The 18,024-nt window shown below is 31.4% G+C and overlaps 1 protein-coding gene across 1 annotated transcript in view; it reads left to right on the forward strand.

Annotated features, from left to right (window-relative positions):
• Positions 1-1,226: 1,226 nt before the first annotated feature.
• LOC127704734 (U1 small nuclear ribonucleoprotein A-like) overlaps positions 1,227-18,024 on the forward strand; it is a 1,100,970-nt gene continuing 1,084,172 nt past the window's right edge. Inside the window, exon 1 of the mRNA XM_052208942.1 lies at positions 1,227-1,232. The gene's annotated coding sequence lies outside the window, so the exon portion shown is untranslated. The remainder of the gene's footprint in view (positions 1,233-18,024) is intronic.

The raw sequence follows: 18,024 nt of genomic DNA on the forward strand, positions 1-18,024 counted from the left end.
AAAAATCGTATTTTCATAAAAAAAAATTAAAAATCGATATTAGAACTTAAAACTTTTAAACTTAAACATGGTCTGTTTAAACTTTTGAATGCCTTTGCAGATACTTGAATACTTAATTCTCATCTACGAATTTAAGTGCGGACTTTTGTCAACATTTCCCGCAAAATAAATTTGACCCCTGTGTTCATTTACTCGGTATTTTCTAATTTTTAATTTGGTCAAATTCTTTTAACCATATGTAATTGCGTTTTAAATGAATGTTTTTCATTGGACATTTTAACAGTTGTTCCTATGTATTATATTTTATGATAAATTTAAATCCAGACTTGTGTATCGTTTCTTTTGTTGACTAGTATATATCTGAATACATATTATTGATTTATAATAAAAATATTCGTAGAACGAAATACAAATGTATCAAATTAAAGCATGAAGTCGACAGGAATCTGTCAAAAGAGCAACATTATTATCGACGACTATAAGTTCTGTAAGATTTAAGCAGTATGAAAATGTGATACAGACAGTTTGACTGAGCTTGGAAATGAATTCTTATCAACAGAGACGATTACCTGGTGGTGACGCTCGTTAAAACTTGTTTGTTGATCTTAACACATATAAACAATGCGCAATTTGTGCAACACAACTTTCAAATTAATGTTAAAGCATTGCGTTAAACGCAGTGTAAGATGTCACACTTTTGATAAACAAAACCATTGAACCTTCAACTTGAACCCCTAGAGTATTTTGGGAATGCACTTTCCATGTAAGTTTCAGTCTGACCTTGATCTATGTAATTTGGAGAACTCCATTGGTTTTAACTGTATATTAAATTGATGGACCTATAGCAGAATTCGTGATATACTGCTTAAAATATATGTAGAATGCACATTTCATCCAATGGCATACGTTGTTTTTTCAAGGTAAACATGACGCAGGGTGACAAAAAAAATGTGAAGATTATCAGTGCTATACCATTTCTTAAATCATAAATCATATCGTAAAACATTTTAACATGATGATTTCTTACAACGTTTTATTCAAATGGACAATTTGACATTGATTGCATGAATAAATTGTCATTTGTTGAACGGATGGTTCAATGCAGCTAAGGATATATTTTATCTTATAAATTCTTAAACATCACATTTCGCATACTATTGTTACAGTACCGTTCGGACACTAATAAAAAACTAGAATATGACTTATGATTGACAATGAGAAAAAAGATCAAAGGATGATAACAACTATTTAAAGAGAACGATAATAACAACTATATGCAAATGTCAATGATAAAAAAGAATACTATAAAGTTGGCTATACAAAGCACTGTAATGATATAATTGATGGATTCACCTGATATTCATTGTAGATTTGAATTAGAACAATAAATTTATCTACCGTTGTATCAGCTTCGTCATTTCAGAAATCTTTAACGTAAATGAAGACGTTATAGAGATATTACTAGAATACGCAATACTCAAAGTGAATTTGTTTATGATTTCAACTCTTATATTGAATATGCACCAATATAATTGTTTTATTTGAAACTGTTTATGAAATAGTTGATATATCATCAAATAATATATACAATTAAAGTTCAATTCTTCTTGAATAATTGAGAGGTCTTTCCTTCCATATTTTTTTTAAATATACTGTCATAAATATTCTGTCATACACTTGTCGCACCAACATACTGGTGTTGTCTCTTGATAGGGGGAATTTAGTTGTATATCTATGACTAACGCTAAAATCATGTAACACTCCTTACACCATGGGTCCCCAAGTTGTTTACATTTTTTGAACCCCTGCAACTGAGGTTTAAGAGTTAAAACTAATTTTGTCTTTCAGAAACCATTTAAGGAGGTTATGCCCCTTACAGAAAGGTTATATTTCTTCGGTCCAAATGTAAAAAAGTTGCGCCTTAATGACCCAAATATTTTTCACTATTTACGATTCCTGTAAGTATAAGGATTCCTGAGATATCCCTTAACAAGTATTAAGGTCAAAGGTTAATGTCAACCTACAAAAGCATTAAAACACACATAAAACCCTTTAAATAGGATCAAAAACACATGATTTGCCTTTTTTGACATGACCTTGACCTTTGACCTTGTGACCTTGGTCAAGGTCATTGGACCACAATGCCATTGTAAAAGACCTTATTGGTCTAGGACCTTTTGTTAAAGAGATTTGCCTAATAATGTCTTTTAGCAATCCGTCAATGGGAGTTATGTCCCTTATATAATGGTAAAATTAATACAGTTATAATTAAACAAAGTTGCCCCTTGAAGTACCAAACATTTATCACTATTTAAATTTTCTGTATCTATAACCATTTGAGAATTATCGGGAAATCAAAGACATATCAAAATCTAAATTATGACCTTGACCTTTGACCTTGACCTATACTGTCAAGTTATGGTCCAATGATCTCAAATCAAAAGACCCTAGGTCTTTACAACTTACGGTTCGTGAGATTCCTATGCATACCGAAATGTAAAATATTCAAGGGGAAATAACTCCTATAAGAAGTCACTGGATCGCTTCGGTTAATATTATTTAAAGTTGCGACATGTGGCAAGGAACATTTAAAAAAAACCATTTGCCGCTAACTCTTAAAGTTCATGAAGAGTAGCGATAACAATGGTTTTTGTAATTGGGGAGATAACTCCTATAAGGTAAATAGTACACTTTGGTGCCCCTAATACAAGATAGCTTTTATTAACCCAATACTTGGTACTAAAGATCATTTTGATATGTTGCGTACTTTTCTTGACTTTTGACTTTGAAAACGGCGGAAGAAAAAGAATAATAATAATAATAATAAACAAACGAAATACAGTAAGGTCTTTCCATTAAGAAAGGAAAGACCTTGATAATCAAACAACACTGTATGAATACATTGCAATACAACCTTGATCTGAATGTTTCTGAAATTAAACACAAAGGTATCAAGACTGTTTTTAATTTCTGTGCCTAATATACTATTAGACAGTATTGATGACAAGACTTAAAAATGTTCACGGTGTTTACCATCAATTTGATAATCTTCTTGTAAGATCGTTACTTTTTTATTCCATCTATGGAGCAGAATATGCTAATTCTTTCGGAGTTTTTGATGGGGTTCGTGTAACAAAGTCATTTGTTTCCAAAGTTAAGTTTCGTAGAATGTTGTCTTTTTGTCGTTTTTCGTTTTCTATCATGGCATAGGAAGATATTCTATTATTGAGTTTGAATGTCATTTTAGTATTTTCCGTTCCTCCTTATCTAGATTTCCAAATTAAAGACACAGTTCAATGCGTCTGTACTATAATGTATTCAGTTGCATATAATTGTACCATCTGTTATCATAATTCTATGTTGCAAGTATCATAACTGTAGACACATTACTCTGGGTTTCAGACATGGGTGACAAATAGCTATTTTTAAAGTTTTGTGACGTAAATTACCTTCTGACCAACATCCTGATGGTTTGGGATATATGATGATTGTTATGTATGAGAAGATGCGAAGAATAATATAATATTTATTTATTGCTTTATTGATTGGTGTTAAACGCCACTTTAAGTCCTGTTGTGCTATTTCGTAGCAGTCGGTTTTTATTGGCGGAAGAAGCCAGATTGCGCAGAGATTACCACGGAATTTCGGTAGGAAAACTGACAATCCTAGTCAACTTAGATAAGAGTGAAAAGCACCTGCCACGTGAAAGATTCGACAAATCTTACTTAACATTTAATTAAATTCGACTGCTCTCTAATGATAGCCAAATAGTAAAAGCGTGTATAGTGACCATGACAGCCAGTCATGATGATCAATAAACAAACAAGTTCAAAGCATAAGAAATAGAAAGGGAACCATATAAGCAACTTTCATCAAGGTAAATAAACTGTAAAATGAGATACAGCATAGGAAACATACACAAATTACAAGACTTTATATGAACACATGTTATTGAAAAGTGTTTAATCATTTACCAACATGAAACACGTGCTTTTAAATATAGTATAAACAGTGAACCTTGTAGTCATCTTTCTGATATTTTGAACAGTTACATCGGATTAGATAGCACTGTTTTATACCTAAAATATATCTACTCTTCAACAAGTTTCGATCAAGTCAGTTAAAATATACCCATATACATGTGTTGACCTGTCATAAAAAAACGTTTCAAGAGATATTTAATACTGAATAATTTTTATCATGGATCGTTTGTTTTCCTTTTGCATTATTCCTCATTAAGTCATGTCGGGACTTTCTTATCTTACTTATAAGTTATCAGTTTTGTTCATTGTTGAAGGGTGGACGGTGACATGTAGTTGCTTACATCACCATCCTGCGGTCCCTTGTGTTAAGCTGTATCAATTGTAATCATACCAAATATCCTTCTTTTTAAACAAAATTTTCCGATTTGTATAAGAAAAAAAAAAAGACAATTTGAAAGTATTTGAACAGCAAACATTAAAAACAAAAGCGTCTGCAATAAAATCTCCAATCAAAACCAGCCAAAGAGTTGGTTTGGGTGTATAGAAATGGATACATGGACTATTGTGGTCGTGTAAAATGCACAAATTAGCAACCACACCCGAAAGGAATTTGTATGGTAAATACTATTCATCCTTATCGTCTTGAAAATACATGACAAATGTGCAACAGGACGTTAGGATCTCTGAGGTTAGGAAACATATGTAAGAACAATCATTCAAGCAATGCTGTCAATACCGGGAGTGGATTCAGGTACAGTATGAGCCTAATCTGGAACCTAATGATACGACACTTTTTAGACCATTGCCATTTGCAAATGAAATTAAATGTAACATATAATAAACCTCTCTGGATTATTTTGCACAATTGTATCATTAGTTGTCACATTTATTTCAAGATAGAAGTACACAAACTGAGTTTGAGATTGCGATAGAAAGAAAAAGTCAAACAGAATAATGTAAAGACGAATTTTGCTAAATTTAAAGAACAAATGAAGTATCAATTATAATATCAAAAAATAAATAACCATGTGTAGGGTAAAATTCAGAGTATCTTTAGTTAACAATATCATTTTTATTTCGTGTTTTATAAACCATAATGAAATACAAAAAAAAATGTTACTAAGGGTGTTGCTTGCTAACTTAAAAAAAAGTCATCTAATTCAAGATTACAAAAAAAAAAATATTATACACTCTGATAGTTTACACTTTAACAAGGTAATACAACATCTAAGCATACAATTTTAGATGAAGAGATAACCATGAATTTCTTCGAATAGAACACGATTCAAACTGGCCAATGGGATTCATTAAACAACCCGATACAAACACTGACACAACGAACTAACATATCAACAATTTCAAAAGTTATTTGTACCCAAATAACTTGAAATATTATCGGCAACATGCAAGCGATTTCAATGGAACTATTCCGTTAAATTTTCGACATTTGTTTTAAGAAACATCCATATTTGTTGAATTTACAAATGGGGCAAATCGATCAGAAAATTGTGTTGATTATTATATCGTAATAATAGAAGAATAATGCTAAAACAGATACAAAATTAAATAAACAACCATTGACAGAAACTTTAAGTCAAAAGCATCAGCAAACAAAAGTCTGGTATAATTGCTAAAAAATGTTTCAACTTCTATGAAAAAGGCTCACAAACATTTAAATAACGAAGAACTATACAACTTTAATGGGTTCTCTTTAACTTAAAAAAAAACCCAGAACAGTCCACTTGTCCGACATATTTTATATCCAATGACAAACGCCTTATATCAAATTTGGTTATAATACATGAATTCTTCAAGCAGTATAACAACACAAAGTTTTATTACAGAATCGATGGGAAAAAAGTAAAAAAAGTCTTGTCTTATATATCATTACTTTAATTCACATATGGAATGTTTATTATATGAAAAATTTAAAATGAAATTTGCCTAAACGTAAATTTGGTTTAGTGACTTATGAAGAGAGCGTAAATGTGAAATTTACAATAGACTACACCAAAAGACTGATATTTTAGGACGTGTGTAAACATTGTGGTGTTGAACGTGTTGAAACATAATATAATGCGCAGTATTTTATATAGTAAGTTAATTAAACGAGAGAAAGAAGACGAAGATACTCTTTCCAAATGGATTAAGGCTGTGAGCACAGTAAGGTCGTTGATGCAAATTGGAATAAAACAACTGAATAGGTCTCTTCATACCCATGCTACATCAATCTTTATAGACCCAAATGTTGCAAAACACCATTCCTACCTCCATGACAAATATGTTGCTGAACATATACTCCCATGACACTCACGGGAGAGAAAATCCTGGATAATCATAGGTCTGTTTTATGTATCTGTGGAATCTTAAACAAAGATGCAGAACTGGATCTTGATTAACTGTATTGCATGCCTGAATTACATAAGGGGCCTTACAAAAAAACGCTAATTGCTGAGTCATCCAAGTTTTCAACGAAACCTCTTTCTATATTATTAACATAACTTTTATCAGCAATCAAAGCCAGGTTTTAAACTTATTGTAAACTAAATATTCTAGAGGTGGCGTGCTTAGATGTGGAAACTAACAAATTCCAAAGATCCTTTAGAGAAAATACAATCCAAGACTCGATCTTTCATCTTCCAATTGCATTGAAACTTTTCTACACTTTACACAAGTATTCATCATTCCAAACTAAAAGACAAATTGAAAGAGTTGGTCCTGCTATGTTTCATAAAAAATAATGGCCGCTATAGATACAAGTATCTTGTCTTAGCGAGGGACAAATCATACTTGTAAAAAATCACTGTCATTCAAACCAAAAATTCAATGAAACTGACGTTATCAAAATGCTTGGTTTCTTGATTGACAAACTAGTAACGTTTGGAGGCGTGTTTTTCAACAAACTATCGGCATTCCACTGAAAAACGAATTGTGCTACTCTTCTCTCCGACTTATTCTGTATTCATATGAAGTTGACCTCAGTAAAGGACCTTTTTAGAAAGAAAGAAAAGAAGTTAGCAGTGCCCTTTGATTTCCCTTTCCGCTATATAAATGATGTTCTCTCACTAAATAATTAAAAAATTGGTGACTATGCTGATCGCATCTATTACATCGAACTTGAGATATCAGATACAACAGATACAGTAAAGCCTGCCTCATATCTTGATTTACATCTAGAAATTGAGATGATTCACCTTCCCAATTGTGAACTTTTTAATTCTATGTAGCAGCATTCCTGCAGCGCCTGCATATGGAGTATATCACTTCCAGTTGATACTATATTCTAAGGCTTGTATTTCCTATCATGATTTCATTGATAGAGAGTTGCTGCTCACAAGGAAGCTATTAGCCCATGAGCTCCAAGCGGTGCAGTTGAAATAATATCTTCGGAAATGTTACTGTCGCTATCACGAGATGGTTGACCGTTATGGAATATCTGTTTCACAAATGGTGACAAATATGTTCAAATTGTCGTAACTACAATCTCGTCCCCTTTTCCGCGAATGTGACCTACCAAATTAGATTTATCACTGAGTTTGTACTTACATGAGCAACACGACGGGTGCTACGTGTGGAGAAGGATTTGCTTACTCTTCCGGAGGACCTTAGATCCAATTTTTGGTTGGGTTCATGTTGCTCAGTCTTTAGTGTTTATGGTTGTGTTTTGTGTACTGTTGATGGTCTGTTGGTCTTTTTCTTTTTTAGCCATGGAGTTTAATTTCGACTTAAGAATTTGAATGTCCCTTTGACATCCTTTGCCTCTCTTTTACAGATATTTTAATGATGTTAATCATACCAATAGTTAAAGTTTTTAGAAGGTTAACCAACTCAGATCAATTTACTGTGAAATTATTTTGTATTCGTAGGGTACCAATTTTTGTTGTTTTCTTGGATGGCTTTAACCACGAATTAAGTATTCAACGAAATATAATAACTTTTGTCCAAATCAACATATGGAAAGATCCCAATGTAGGTTCACTACATGGATACGGGCATATAATTCAGAGATTACATCGAATATCAGCAAACGCATTATGAAATTCATATACACCTGCAAGCAGGATTTTACTCATTTATTAAATAAAAAGCACAAAGTGTACGATTTTCAGCCTTTGAATTCCCATTAAATATTGGTTTGATCGATAAAAGTCAGATCTCTAGTGATGATATGCGATGGTGAAGCGTAATGAAACGTAAATTCTATATCCTCATAATTCTCATACAATAGAATTAATAATTTTATATTGGCGTTGCTCTTTTATTTCATAAGAATTTATTCTACAGTTTAAAGTACATTTGTAGCATTTTTTGATGTAACCATTTTCTATCGTTTTCTTCAAGTGAAATGTTTATGGCCCAACTGACATCTTTAATGATCTTTAATCTGTTGATCATTCATTCTCGGGTTGGATAGTGTCATCACTTCTGATTACACTTGAGCAACAACAAAAATGTTCACTTTCCAAATTACTCCAATCAAGACAACTTGTATTTACTGATGAATCACTCAATTTTGTTCTCAGAAAACTAAAATTTGTAAATTTAAGACCCCACAAACACGTAACTTTTTTTCAAACCACGAAAAATGATACCACAGCTGTGAAAGTACTTTTATTCGTAGGGTACAAATTTTCGTTGTTTTCGTGGATGATTTTATTCACAAATTCAAGTGTCAAACGAAATATAATAACTGCTGTCCAAATTAAGAAATGAAAAGATTTACAGGCATATAATTTAGAGAGTTCATCGAATATAAACAAACGCACTATGAATTTTATATACAACATTGTACAATTTCAAGCAGGATTTTACTCATTTACAAAAAAAAAAAAAAAACATAAACTGTCTTTTTTCAACCTTCGAATTCCCATTAAAAATTAGTTTGATCGATAAAAGTCAGATCTCCAGTGATGATATGCCACGCTTCAACGTTCATTCTATCTCCGTATAATTCCCATACGATATAAAATAATTATTATATATTGGGCTTTCTTTTTTATTTTATAAGAATTAATTCTACATTTATAACCTTTTTATGTAACCGTTTTCTATCGTTTTCTTTAAGTGATATGTTTATGGCCCAATTAACATCTTTGATGATCGTTAGTCTGTTGATCACTCGATCTAGGGTTAATTTTATTTTTAGTGGTCATGATAATTTGATATAACAACTATCAACTGTATTCAAACGTCTATCACATTTTCTTGGTAAAAGAGTTCATTTTATCTAATTAAGCAGATACAGAAGGTCTGATATCATCATGCATCGACATAGTGGGCCTATTGTACTGAGCTTTTCACGTGTTAGGCTATTTATAACTTGACATGTACATTTAATGTCTGTGTCATTTGATCTCCTATGGAGAGTTGTATCATTGGCAAGCATACTACATCTTCTTATTTTTATCTATAATTTGTCTATAATAAACGGACATGTATTGATCACTTGGTGTCATTTGTCAGGGTGAAGACATTTTAATTAAGTTTGATTTCTAGTCTGTTTGTAAGATAAAAAAATCACACATTCCCGATTCCGAATTCGCACCATAATAAAAATGTTTGAAAGACATCAACTCATTGCAAACAAACAACACCATATTATTCTGCACCGATTAATGCTTGCATGTTTGTATAATAAGCTAGAAAAAACAATCACATGGTATAAATCAGGCTTGATGGTTCTTTGTCAGCATAAGAGTCAAAATACATGGTAGTGTTAACATCTCTTTAATTAGAAACCTTTTCTGTTTCCTTTAACATGCTAATAAGGGCCGCCGAAGATTATAAATAACAGGTCAGTTTAAGGATTGTATCTTTGCGTTCTAATTATCCTATTATTGACCTTTTTTTAATTATCAGGGATAATTACTGTTGTTGATTTAGAAAATATGTATATCTCTTGTAAGTGACCTGAAGTCGAAATTGGGAGATAAGTATATTGTGGTTTAAGCTTGGCCAAAATATTTATCAAATGCAATTTATGTTAATATATGGCATTATAATGGAGATAACTGTATTGTATTTTAAGCTTGCCCTGGTAAAACGTAGATATTACTGTCGCAAATTGAGTTTACCTAGCGACCATTTAATGAATATATTTTGGTTAAAAACTGCAACAAATGAAAAAGTCTTCGAAACTGTTATATCGTATCTAAACAATGTGACGTCATATGTATACCCTCGGTGTCAAACAAACACTAGACGTATTTCGACTTTTCGTACGCTTCTGAAATGTTTCAATATTGACAAAAAGAAGGTTTGAGGCACAAAATGTGACTCTCTTGTTTATTTTTTTGAGAAATTACATACCAAAAAAAATCGGGATTCATAATGGTGGCTTTCTTAGTTACAGACTGGCAGTAGAACGTGGAATATAACCCTTCAAAATATTTTTCTATGTCTAATGCAAATTTTTGTTATAAGCGAATTGCATTTGAATGCTGAATTTTTTATTCACCAAAATCGACATTTACAGAATTACATATTCTATTCGAACCCAACACATGCACAAGTTCAACTGGTAATCAGTATGCAAAGAGAACCTATTGTCAGGTATGTGTAAACTGTCAACATGGTTTGCTATATACAAATATATAAAGGATTTTGGACAAGTGATTCATCACTTATACTAGTAGTATCCTTGCTATAAAGCATTCTACCTACAATTTCTAATATATGATACAGTACAGTTTATACCTTCACGGTCGGATAGTAGTATTTTGTAGATTGATATGCCATATTTTTCAGCTAATTACTTTCTATTTTCGGTTTGTAGGGCAATGTCTAAATATATGTATAATTTAAACAACCATACAACAATTATTTACTTTAAATGACCTCTTCTCTGCAAAATATCCTACTTTAGAAGTATTTCCGTTTAAAAAAAAAAAAAAAAAAAAAAAAAAAACCAAATACCAGAAAAATGGAAGTGTCAGTTAATAATTACTATACGCATGAAGTGATGCTAATAAAAAAGTAACAATTGCATAGTTATGTACGGAACATTTGAAAATTCCAATTTAATGATGTTTAATGTAAAATTACATCACATATTTGAAAAAGATTGACCGATTTTTAATGTACATCTTTGTCTAAGTTCACATCAATCAATTACATTAAGTGTAAAATAAATACCGTTCCATTTGATTTGCACACACAAAATAGTACTTCATTTTGTCAATTTAACCGCATTTGTGAGGAAAATACTTCAGCATGATTAGTTTGTATGCAATTGTATCTGGTCATTAGGAGATACTGTTCACTAAAATCTTTATTTAGTATTTGAATCGGCCTTATATGACACGTCTCATTTTGTAATGCATAAAGTATTGAGCGAAGGTTTGTTTTTAGCAATATTTCAGGAAGGATCAATGTCCAATTCGAAATAGAACTCAATCGTAAAATTACAGGAAATAAAAATACTATAGATGTTTATCAAAAAACATTGCTTGGATGTACATCATGGCTTTGTTTTCACGACAGTATATGTCGCTCGTCAAGTTTTAGCATGGAAACATCAACATGTCGACTTGATTTTACAGAGCAATGTTGTGTTGTTAACGAAAAAAGTGACACATGGAACCTCATTCGCAACTGCTTTTACAGTGAGTTTTGTTTCAGTATTCTTAATGTATAAATATCTGATTGCAACATTCTCTTGATGAGTAATTCAACTTATGTTATGGAAGAACTACTTTATCACAGTCATATATAGTTGAATGTTTGTTTTTGTTAAGGGAACATGCTGATGGAAACAATGTCTTAACTGATGGTGCTTCAAACATATCAAGGAATAATTTAGTCAAAATTACATCTCTGTGTTATGTATCACAAGTTTTGAATTGTAATGATCACTTTCACAAACAAGTGGATCATAATAAAATATTTAAATAACAAATGACACAGATGTGTTCTATTTGCAGAAATTTATTTTTATATTTTGCAAAAACGTTACTTTGCAGAATGTCTGTAATTCATAACCTAGCAAGAATAGACAACATGATATACATGAAGTAATTGGTAATGAAATATCATATTATAGCTGATTGGTAGATGGCTTTTACCTAGACTTATCACAGGAAATTTCCGTTTCTTTTAACAATATTCTTACTTTGCTAATGTGTTTATTTCCGCCATGTGTGTCTGTTCGTTCAGGAATTGTCGTGTTTTATACTGTTTTTTTCCACTTTAGGCTTACTGTTTTCTGTTTAATCAAGGTCGAACTAAAAAACACATAATGTGTAAATATTTTTTAAATAAAGTAACAAATCTTAAACACTAGAAGCCATATTTCAATTTATATTGCAGGTCCAATCTCTTGCAATGGATGTTTCAGCTATGGGACATCGCTTTATGAATTCATCGATGATCCGAAAAACTAGACCAATGCAGTGGTAGGTGAAAATTAGTTTATTTTATTAAATACTGCATTCGAACTAACTAGTCCCCAAAAGCACTCAATGCTGTTCGTACTGTGTCGGCAAATAGTTAAGCCTGTGCTTATTGTATCCTTTTTTTTGGGTATTCATGACATATTATTAGTACATGAAGTTTAGTTCAAAACGAACATTTTATCTCAACGTCATATGAAAAGTCTGAACCTAAAACTATTAAGTATTGGTTGCAGTTTAAGTAGTTTTCTAACAAAAAATTGTACTAAATTCTGTACTGTTCAGACATTTTATACAATGCAATGTTAGAATGTATTATCAATTACTTAATCATTTAATTATAATTGTACGTAAACATATTCAGAATATATTACAATAATAAACAAAAAAAGTCTGAATTCAATTTTTAAGGATAATGATAATAATACTCGTCGTTAAATGTGTATGGAGAAAGAAACACATATTCCAAAGGGGATAAAGATAGGTTCAGCTTAAAGATCGTTGGCACAGTCTGTCCGTTGGAAAAAAGTCTAACAAAAAATATCCATCTCCAAGTTAAATTCAAAACGATGAAGTCTATACAAACTGATAAAATCAATGTTATCGGAACAACAACTGTCTTTTCGCGGATTTGGACACCCATGTTTTATTTTTACAATATAAGATCATCGGCCAGAACAAGATTAATTGATGCCTTATTTTCATGCCTAGATAATAACGCTTGAGACAACTGATCACTGCGGATTTTCGTAGTCGAACATAAAGTTAGGTAAAAGAATAACGTTCCAGCATACTACAGGCTACAACTTTTACATTTTGATTAGGATGAAAATTATTGTTGAAAAAAAAAAATTATCAACACTCTGCATTCCGATGCAGTACGCAGTCAATATAACGAGAGAAAATTACATGCGTCGAATGGTTGTAGTAAAGAAAGTTATCAAACTACTATCTATTGAAATGTCTGTTTTAAGATGACCATTTTTGATTTTCACAGGAGGAATGTAAATGTCTGGGTGGATATTTAGCAGAAATAGAGACGGCCGAGGAGAACGATTTTATCAAAAAATATATCTAGAGAAAGATACAAAGCTACTGGAGGTGAGTGTGTGTTTTTTTATATTTGTTTCTGTTTTAATTGCACATATACAATCTAGAGGCTTTGGATTTTATTGCTCTTCAACCCCGTAATTGATTTAGCTAAGCGACTGTTTCGAGCTCTACTATACCTATGATGACGATACGTGCGTCTTACGCATGAATTTATACGTCTGATCTAGTGTAAGGTTTTTTTTAGTGTAAACAGATACTAGAGATTTAAATAATCAGAAACAGAATTAGACATTGTAGATAGACAGTAACCTTTACAAATAACACTGGCTGTCATTCACAATCATATCGATTTTTTTTAACAAAAAATTGCTCTTCATTAAATTCATATATTTCTTACGGTCTTACTAGTTCTTTATTTTATGAGCTAAAATTTATAAAAATATATACACTTTTAAATTATACACGTGGGGATGTACAACTCTTTCTACAATAGTTTCCCTAATTAATCACTTTATTCCTTACACGATCCTGTATTGTACAGCAATTGAATCGATGTTGAAATTTCTGAAGTTTCCTTTTACTGATTCAATGTACAGACTGTTCAGAAGTCGGACAAACGGCTGTTTTCAATTCGCACCCTACTGATGATACATATGAGACGAGACGCGCGTCTCTGGCGTATTCAATTGTAAGTCTGCCAAATTTGATCTTTGAATACAACGTCTGTGTAATCCTCGTAAGTGAAATAAAAGCAATGATTATTCGATTTGACAAACGAGTCGGTTTCGGAATACATCTCTGATAATTATTGACACCTTATTACAAACATTTCAAAAATCGTATTAAACTGGAACTGTAACATAAGACTTCCTTAAAACAAGGTAAACAGTTGCATTGAATTAAAGAGTAATTAATTTTTCTCTCTTTTTTCAGAAATTTATTATTGGCTTGGAGCATACAACTTTAATCAAGATAATGATATGGAATGGATAAGGAATCCCAGCAAACCAATGCCCTTTACCGACTGGTATACCGGTGAACCAAATAGACTAAGATTTGAGTTTTGTTTAGCATTATGCCAATATGTTAATTTTCCCTGGGTCGATTATGAATGTCCACAAGCTCAATCTTTCATTTGCGAATTTAACCAAAATTGAAACGTGCGTGTTCTTATACAGTTCCAACGATACGTTTTGATATTATTACATGAATCATGCCTAGAGATGTTTCCATGAATTGATTTTATTGATAAACCGTTTTACAGTACTGTAGTAGTTTTCAATAAATTGATTTGAACCGTAAGTGAATCAAAGTTATTCCGTTGTTTAAACTATTCCTTTCTTTGTCAATACGGGTTAATTGAATTTTACAACCGTTTAAGTTTAATTTGTTTTACTTACTGTGTAGTAGTGCAGCGATTCGTGATATCCCTTTTTAGCTCTGACGACCCAAAGAGCCAAGTGAGTTTTTCTTATCACTTGGCGTCCGTCGTGCGTTGTCGTCTGTTTTTTTTTACAAAAATCTTCTCTAAAACTACTGATCCAAATTCAACCAAATTTGGCCACAATCATCATTGGGGTATCTAGTTTTAAAAAAAATGTTTCCAATGACCCAGTTGGCCAACCAAGATGACCGACATGGCAAAAATTGAACATAGGGGTAAAATGGAAGTTTTTTCCATTATTTTGAAATCCGTTATAAATAGAATAAATCAAACGCGGGCAAAAATGTTTAGAATGTTGAATTCTACCAATTGTCCTTATACGTCAAAACTGTAAGATTTGTTACAGGAGTTATTGGCCCATAAATGACAAATTTTAACATTTTTTTTTCATCTTTGCCTACTATCTTGAAAATTATAATAGATAAAGAGAATTTTTAAATTGCAACAATAATCAGAAAGACAAGTTCTACAAATAAGTTTCATGGTCGAAATCGTCCGTTGACTCTTTATTAGAGTTATTGCCCTCTAGTGATGTTTTTTACCAGTTATTATTGTTTTTTCCTCATACATATATCATAAAAATTATATTAGATAGATGAAAAATTTAAATAGGCAAACAATGATCAGCAGGATAAGATGTACAATTAAGATAATATGGAGAAAATCGTCCGCCGACTCCTTATTGGAGTTATTGCCCTTTATTGACGATTTTCACCATTTTTTTTTTGGCGTTTTGCTCATATGATAAAAATTATAATAGATAAATAGACACTTTACATCACAAAAATGATCAGCAAGTCAAGACCTACTATCAATTAAAATTTGCGAATATAGGTAGTAGACTTAGTAGATTACCCTTAAATCAGGATATATTTTTACCCTCTTTTGTGTTTTGAGCAAAAACTAAAGAAGCTAGATAGAAACTTAACAGAATAAATGATCAGCAATTCAAGATCAACGAAACAGAGATTTTTGTCATGAATTCTATTCTCATCTACAATGATGGTGAGTGTCCTTTGTTGAATATGAACATAGACCAATGTGAGCGACACAGGCTCTTTAGAGCCTCTAGTTAGGTTTTACGATAATTACCATTCCATCGCGCCCAAAAAAAAACTGTTCTAAGGTACGTTGGAGGAAAATTAATGAAGGAACGGAATTAAGAGTTTCAAGAGTAAGGCTATTTATAGCTGTACATATATTGTATGCATAGGAGTTTTTCTATAATAAACGGATATAAATTGATCTCTTGTTTTCATTTGTCAGTGTAAAGATATTTTATCACGTTTAATTTCTAGGTTAATTGTCAGATTTAAAATCCCCAAAAATCACATCACCGTTTCAGAGTTCGCAAAATAATAAAAATGTATGAAAGACACACTAGTAACTTTTTTCACTACTGAAACGGTCATTTTAAACTGGACAACTCTTAAATGCCTGAATTTACCGCAAGGAAAAATGTCAAGATCTTTTTCAGTTAGTCAGTACGTGTTCAGTACCCTGACTCGCGCAGGAGATTCAGCACAGTTCAGTACTGGTTCAGGTAATTAAGAGAAAACGCCTTGCATTTAAATCAGTAGCGTCAAGTAGTACAAATCAGTACATCGATAGAATATTAGTTTGTGAATTTTCAGTAGTCTTCAGTGCCAGGTAAATCAATTGATTTTGACATAATATAGTTTGTGCAGATTTAAAAGGCTTGTCTCCCTTTATTCGAGCTTGGACTATAATTTTCAGTACATTGATCGATTTCTCAATGATATTGATTTCTTTCCGTGAAAAATACTTCTGCTTTCTTCAATTGTCCCAAATGAAATATGTTTGAAAAATAAATGATTATAGATTACAATGAAAATGAAATCTGTTGTCGGAATTGCGTAATTTAATTTTACAAAAGCGCTGTTGACAAAATGCAAACCTTTAAACTGGCAATCCCCGCTTTCAGTAAAATTCGGGTTCTACAATTGTATGACTTTTTGTATCTTGCTGAATAAATCGCAAATGTCAAATACATTTTGTTATTGTAAATGTCAATTTTCTCTGTGACTATGACATATAGATTTATGAGACTAACGTTCATTCATTCACTTTTCAATTTATATTTGTTTTATGTTTATTCGAATACATGGTCATTAAGTATAAAAATCTGTTAAATGTGACACATTAAATCAGTCCTATAATAAATATTGCAAACACGTCATAAAAACCGCAACTTGATTTCGATTTTGACCCTATATGAATCTTTGCAAAAATCTTCCTCTGACATATAAAAAAATAAATATATAATATTAAGACTGTTCAAGACATTTTTGTATCAACTTGTATATATAAAAATATAATATACAGAAGAGGACTACATTTTGCACATGAGTATTGATTATTTTAAAAATACACACTTTCTTACAAAATTTCATGTCAGTATACATTTCGAATCCTATCAAAATATATTCAAAACACCATATAATAATATATAATAATTGGAACAAATTTGGGGATATTTTTATATATTTTTCTGATTACACTATGATTCTATTAAACACCTAAAAGATCATTCGTAATAAATAATTGAAAAAATAATTTAAAATTACGAAAAAAAATACGTAAAAACTAAATGAAAAAAATGTGAGACGGTGTGGATGTGGGTTTGCAGAATAGATATTATTGGACAAAACAATATAAAGAATATAGAAAAATGGACCATGAAAAAAAATGAATAAAGAATAATGGCAAAATGTATAAAGAATAGAGAAATACGGACTAGAAAGTTAAAGAATAGAGAAATACGGACTAGAAAGTTAAAGAATAGAGACTGAATGAAAGACTCCCGTCCAGACCCTTATTTAACACCGATTTGTGAATTATTTTATAACTGTAACACATTCATATGTTAACTTCTATGTCATTTGGTCTCTGGTGGAGAGTTACTTCATTGGCAATCATACCACATATTCTTATTTATATATATATATATAACATTTCAAATAGTTCAGACCATGTCTCATAAGTCAAATATTGCTCGGAACTGGTCTTTTTCTACTGTGCGGTGTATATTATATGTATTATACTTTGCCACAATTCTCTGAAAGTAAGCCCCCCCCCCCTTTTTTCAAAAATCCTGGATCAGCCCCGAAAGTAAATTAGTTCGTTTATTCCT

Source organism: Mytilus californianus, unplaced genomic scaffold (genome assembly GCF_021869535.1).
Source record: "Mytilus californianus isolate M0D057914Y unplaced genomic scaffold, xbMytCali1.0.p SCAF_6, whole genome shotgun sequence".
Classification (NCBI taxonomy): Eukaryota; Metazoa; Mollusca; class Bivalvia; order Mytilida; family Mytilidae; genus Mytilus; species Mytilus californianus.